Source organism: Malaclemys terrapin, chromosome 13 (assembly GCF_027887155.1).
Source record: "Malaclemys terrapin pileata isolate rMalTer1 chromosome 13, rMalTer1.hap1, whole genome shotgun sequence".
Classification (NCBI taxonomy): Eukaryota; Metazoa; Chordata; order Testudines; family Emydidae; genus Malaclemys; species Malaclemys terrapin.
The window spans coordinates 41,937,959-41,944,137 of NC_071517.1; positions in this window are offsets into that span (position 1 = coordinate 41,937,959).

The window sequence follows — 6,179 nt, forward strand, 5'->3', positions numbered from 1 at the left end:
ATATAAGAAAAAGACCCAAACATTGGGACCCTATAAAAGTGGGACATCTGGTCACCCTACTCCCCAGCTGTTCACGGCACCCAGCTCCGGACTGCTCCAGCCCCAACTTCCCTCTGCCTCAGCACTGCTGCTGGTCTGCCTCCAACCCAGCTCGGGCTGCTGCTCTCCCCTTAGCTCTGCCCTTCTCTGGCAGGCAGCTCCAGCTCACCCAGAGAACGGGCACCTGACTCCCTCATTGGCCTGCCTGTCCTGTCAACGAGGCTGACCTAGAGCCTTGGCCTCTCCCCATTGGCCCTGGGGACTAGTCTCAGGGACTTTATTTCTCATTGGCCTTTCCTGTCTTTTGGTACTACACTGGCAAGTTTGTGCACAGTAAAGCAGCTTTCTGTGCTGTAACTCCTGAGGTGCACACACTGCCAAGCCACTTAGTGCGCAGAAACTGCACCATCGTAGCACTTTAAGAAAACCACCTCGACGAGAGGCGTAGAGCTTTCTGCGCCATGGCTACAGCGCTGCGGTGCCAGTGTAGACACCGTGGTGATTACAGTGCTGCGATTGGCCTCCGGGAGGTGTCCCACAATGCCTGTTCTCATCTCTCGGGCCATCGGTTTGAACTTTAGTGCCCTGCCCTCAGATGACCATCAGCCCCACCCCAGACATTCCTTTGTAAATTTAAAAGTCCCCATCCTATTTGCTTGGTGATGCATGCAGTGGTCTAAGTGCATCTTTCCAGGTGGCCATGCCTGCTCCATGCACCAGGCGATTCCCCACTTGGAGTAATGCTGAGCCTCATATGAACCTCATAGATATTTGGGGAGAGGAGGCAGTGCCGTCACAGCTGTGCTCCAGCCGTTGGAATTTTGATACCTATGGACAGATTTCTAAATGCATGATAGAAAAGGGCCATGACAGAGACACATTGCACTGAAGGGTCAGAGTGCAGGAGCTGTGAAACACCTACCACAAGACATGGGAGGCAATGCACCGCTCCAGAGCTGCACCCAGGAGCTGCAGGTTCTACAAAGGCTGGACACGATACTCAGTGGTGATCCCACCTCCTCTGCGAAGTCCCCTGTGGATACTTCATTGGCTTTGTTGCCAGTCGAGAGTGGACCGAGCCAGGAGGAGGCAATCTTGGATGAAGGGGGGGGCGGGGAAACCAGAGGCAGAGGACGACTTGGAGGCCAGAGATGCATGCAGTCAGGAGCTCTTTTTGTAGAACTGAAGAATGAAATTGTTTGTTTTAAATTACTATTATTATTAAGACTCCATATTGTAACCAAAACCCCATTTTGAAATGCTTACTCCATTTTGCAAAACCCTGCAGTAACCTTATTAACTTAGTTCAGATGGGTGAATGAGGGATGCGTGGATAATGGACGCAACCTCCAGCCTGTCCTGACACAGTGAAGTGCAAACACCAACGGCTGAAGATGCAGACAACAGCCCTGACAAAGTGAGAAGAGTCCACCCTAAAAGAAAAGAACAAAGGTACAAATGAAGCAAGTTCAAAGTCAGGTCCAAGGTTGAAAGTTATGTCTGCAATTGACGGGTGATCAATCACACAGATTGCTGTCAGAGCAAGACCTATAGACTCCTGATTCAAACTAAAGCCTATAAAATAGATGGGTGAGATGGAAGACTTTGGGTAACGTTCTTTTGCCAACATCAAAGGGGCTTGGTGCCTGCCCTACAGAGACTCAGCCCTTCCTTGTGCCCGGTTTTCCTGGCCAGTTAGCCGCCATGAGCTACGAATCCAAGCTGTGAAATCAGGCCATGGACTCAAGCTACATTCAGGACTGGTAACTATACAGCAGCTGCAGAACATTTGATGTGTGTGTATGTGTGTAGGTATTAGATATTACCTATTGGTTATAAATCAAATTGTGTTATCATAATAATTGTGGCATTTTGCCTTGTCCCCTGAAAAGATCCTGTGTAGTTTTATCTGCATAGCATTTTCTACCCCGGAGGAGCCTAGCCAGTCACAGGTGTCAGAGCTTGGCGAAGCGCAAGCAGAAGAGGAGGCCCCTGGTAAGTGGATCTGCTTTGGGGAATTGCTGAAGCGAGTTGTTGGAAAAAGGAGGGTTGCAGAAAGCAGGCTTGTCTCCCACCTCATGCCTAGCTTGAGCAGTGGAACAGGCTGTTGATACATTCCCTCACTTCATGGGAATCTCCCTCAGATCTCCAAGAAACTCTCATGGAGATACCGGGCAATCCGCTCCCATGGGTTCCTTGGCAGAGTTGCTTTGTTTCTTGCCCCATTAACGGTAACTTTCCCGCACCACTGTGCCATCACGGGGGGAGAGGGGACCATAGCTGCACACAGGCGAGCCGCATAGGGGCCAGGGCGGAAGCTGCAGGCTTGGAGAAGACCCTCCCTTGATTCCCTGCTCACCATCAGCAGCGACTTATCTTCCAAAATTATCACCTCCTATGGAAAGTCTGGGGACAGGAATGATTATCAGGCCCACCCTACAGTGCTGGCTCTTCCCAAGTCCCCAAGAGCCACGTGCCCAGTGTACAGCAGGGTCCAGGAACAGTGATTTACCCTGCCTCTGTGGCTACACAATATTATTGGGGTCTTGTGGCTTATGTGTGCTTGCCTGGGGTCAGCCAGTTAGTGTCAGGTGTGTGAGTACTGGCTGTGTTTTACACAGGAAATATCATCGGCCATGTCCAGCTTCCCATAGAGGCATCACCAGCGGGCTTTTAAACAGCCGAATGCACACTCCACAGTCCTTCTGCACTTGCTCAGCCTGTTGTTGAACCGCTCCTTGCTGCTGTCAAGTTGCCCTGTGTATGGCTTCATGAGCCACGGCATTAAGAGGTAGGCAGGGTCTCCCAGGATCACAATAGGCATTTCACCTTTCCTCACAGTGATCTTCTGGTCCGGGAAGAAAGTCCCTGCTTGCAGCTTCTTGAACAGGCCAACGTTCCGAAAGATGCGTGCATCATGCACCTTTCCGGACCAGCCTGCGTTAATGTCTGTGAAACTCCCACGGTGATCCACAAGTGCCTGGAGAACCATTGAGAAATACCCTTTGCGATTAATGTACTTGGTGGCTAGGTGGTCTGGTGCCAGAATTGGAATGTGCGTGCCATCTATTGCCCCTTTGCAGTTAGGGAACCTATTTGTGCAAAGCCATCCACAATGTCACACACATTGCCCAGATTCATGGTTCTTCTGAGCAGGATGTGATTAATGGCCCTGCAAACTTGAGTCCAACGGTCGACTTTTCCACTCCGAACTGGTTAGTGACCGATCAGTAGCAGTCTGGAGTAGCCAGCTTCCATAGTGCAATCGCCACGTGCTTCTCCAGTGACAGGGCAGCTCTCATTCTCATTCTCAATTTCCATCCCACCATCAACCTCAGCCTAGATCAATCCACACAAGCGGTCCATTTCCTGGACACTACTGTGCTAATAAGCGATGGTCACATCAATACCACCCTATACCGGAAACCTACTGACCGCTACACTTACCTACATGCCTCCAGCTTCCATCCAGGACACACCACACGATCCATTGTCTACAGCCAAGCTCTAAGATATAACCGCATTTGCTCCAATCCCTCGGATAGAGACAAGCACCTACAAGATCTCTATCAAGCATTCTTAAAACTACAATACCCACCTGCTGAAGTGAAAAAACAGATTGACAGAGCCAGACGGGTACCCAGAAGTCACCTCCTACAAGACAGGCCCAACAAAGAAAATAACAGAACACCACTAGCTGTCACCTTCAGCCCCCAACTAAAACCTCTCCAGCGCATCATCAGAGATCTACAACCTATCCTGAAAGATGATCCTTTACTCTCACAGATCTTGGGAGACAGACCTGTCCTCGCTTACAGACAACCCCCCAACCTAAAGCAAATACTCACCAGCAACCACACATCACTGAACAAAACCACTAACCCAGGAACCTATCCTTGTAACAAACCCCGATGCCAACTCTGTCCACATATCTATTCAAGTGACATCATCATAGGACCTAATCACATCAGCCATACCATCAGGGGCTCGTTCACCTGCACATCTACCAATGTGATCTATGCCATCATGTGCCAGCAATGCCCCTCTGCCATGTACATTGGCCAAACCGGACAGTCTCTACGCAAAAGAATTAATGGACACAAATCTGACATCAGGAATCAAAATACTCAAAAACCAGTGGGAGAACACTTTAACCTGTCTGGTCATTCAGTGACAGACCTGCGGGTGGCTATATTACAACAGAAAAACTTCAAAAACAGACTCCAAAGAGAGACTGCAGAGCTAGAATTGATATGCAAACTAGACACAATCAACTCCGGTTTGAATAAGGACTGGGAATGGCTGAGCCATTACAAACGTTGACTATCTCCCCTTGTAAGTACTCTCACACTTCTTATCACACTGTCTGTACTCGGCTAGCTTGATTATCACTTCAAAAGTTTTTTTTTTTTTTTTTTTTCTCTTAATTAATTGGCCTCTCAGAGTTAGTAAGACAACTCCCACCTGTTTATGCTCTCTGTATGTGTGTATATATATCTCCTCAATATATGTTCCATTCTATATGCATCCGAAGAAGTGGGCTGTAGTCCACGAAAGCTTATGCTCTAATAAATTTGTTAGTCTCTAAGGTGCCACAAGTACTCTCATTCTCATGTCCTTGCACCGCAGGGCTGGAGTGAGCTCATCACCCAGTCCCATGAAGTGACTTTCCTCATGCAAAAGTTCTGCAGCCACTGCTCATCATCCCAGACGTGCATCACGATGTGGTCCCACCACTCAGTGTTTGTTTCCCAAGCCCAAAAGCGGTATTCCACAGTGGTCAGCACCTCGGTGAATGCCACAAGAAATCTTGTGTCATAGCTACTACGCGTGGCGAGATCAATGTCGCACTCCTCTTGCCTTTGTAGTTTAAGGAATAACTCCACTGCCACTCGTGACGTGTTGGTCAGTGCGAACAGCATTCTTGTCAACAGCTCGGGATCCATTCCTGCAGCCAGAAAGAGGCAGGACTGGGCGCGCCGTACACAAACCATTGAAAGATGGCGCCAAATGCGGATGGAAGCACAGGGATTGCTGGGATGCGAAGCAATGCATCATGGGACATTGGGACAGGACCCAGGATGCCCTGCGACCCCTTCCGCCTTGCCACAAGTCTTAGCGGCAAAAGAGAAAGAGGCGCTCTGTGGGATAGCTCCCCAGAGTGCACCGCTCCGAATAGCGCCGCAAGTGAACACGCTATTGTGCAGGCAGCTGTCAGTGTGAACACAGTTCAGCGGCGGGGGACCCCTGCCGCCGAAGACCCCAGACCCCCTGAATCCTCTGGGCGGCCCTGCCACATCCACCTGAAATAGCACAGAATCCCAAAGACCACATTTTGTACAGACAGTAAATGCTTTTCAGCCTGGCCTGGAAAAACGTGAGTCTATCTGAGAACGAGACAATCCAGCCCCAAAGGAGGAACTCAGGGACTAGCAATCACTGTGCTAATGAGAGAGGGTCAGAGCACATAAGTAAGGCTACAATTTTACTATGGTGCTTGCAGAAGTCATGAAATCTGTGACTTCAGACCATGGCAGGTAGGAGCTACGGGGTCCTCCTGCCACCCGCTGCAGTCCAGAGCTGCCCACCAGAGCTCTGAACTGTTGCAGGCCATAGGGGTCCTGCAGTTCCTAGCTGTCATGAGCAGTGTTGGGGGCCTCTGCAGCTCTGAGCCACGGGTGGTATGGGGCCTCTGCAGCTCTCTACCAGACCCTCACAGCTGCCCAGCCACCATGGGACCCCAGAGCCCCAGCAGCCATGGGTGCTGGAGCCTTCTCCCTCCCCATTTTGTCCTGGATATTATTAGTAAATGTCACAGACAGGTCACGGGCTTCCGCAAATTTAGCTTTATTGCCCATAACCTGTCCCTGATTTTACTAAAAACATCCAGGACAAAATCTTAGCCTTACACGCAAGATGCTCACGGTGCGTTTATACTCGGAAACCCGGTTCAGGGTCACAGAGATGCGCCTGCTAATCCCGACCATATTTCCTGTCTCTTTCCCTCCCCCCCTCTGCCTGGGAGAACTGGGGATTGTCCTGTTCCCATGGGCGTTTGCTCTCCAGGGTGAGCCTGGCTGTGTCACTGAGGGCAGCAGCTCTGGGACCTGCAGACCCATGAGGAGCCCCCTCCCCCTCTG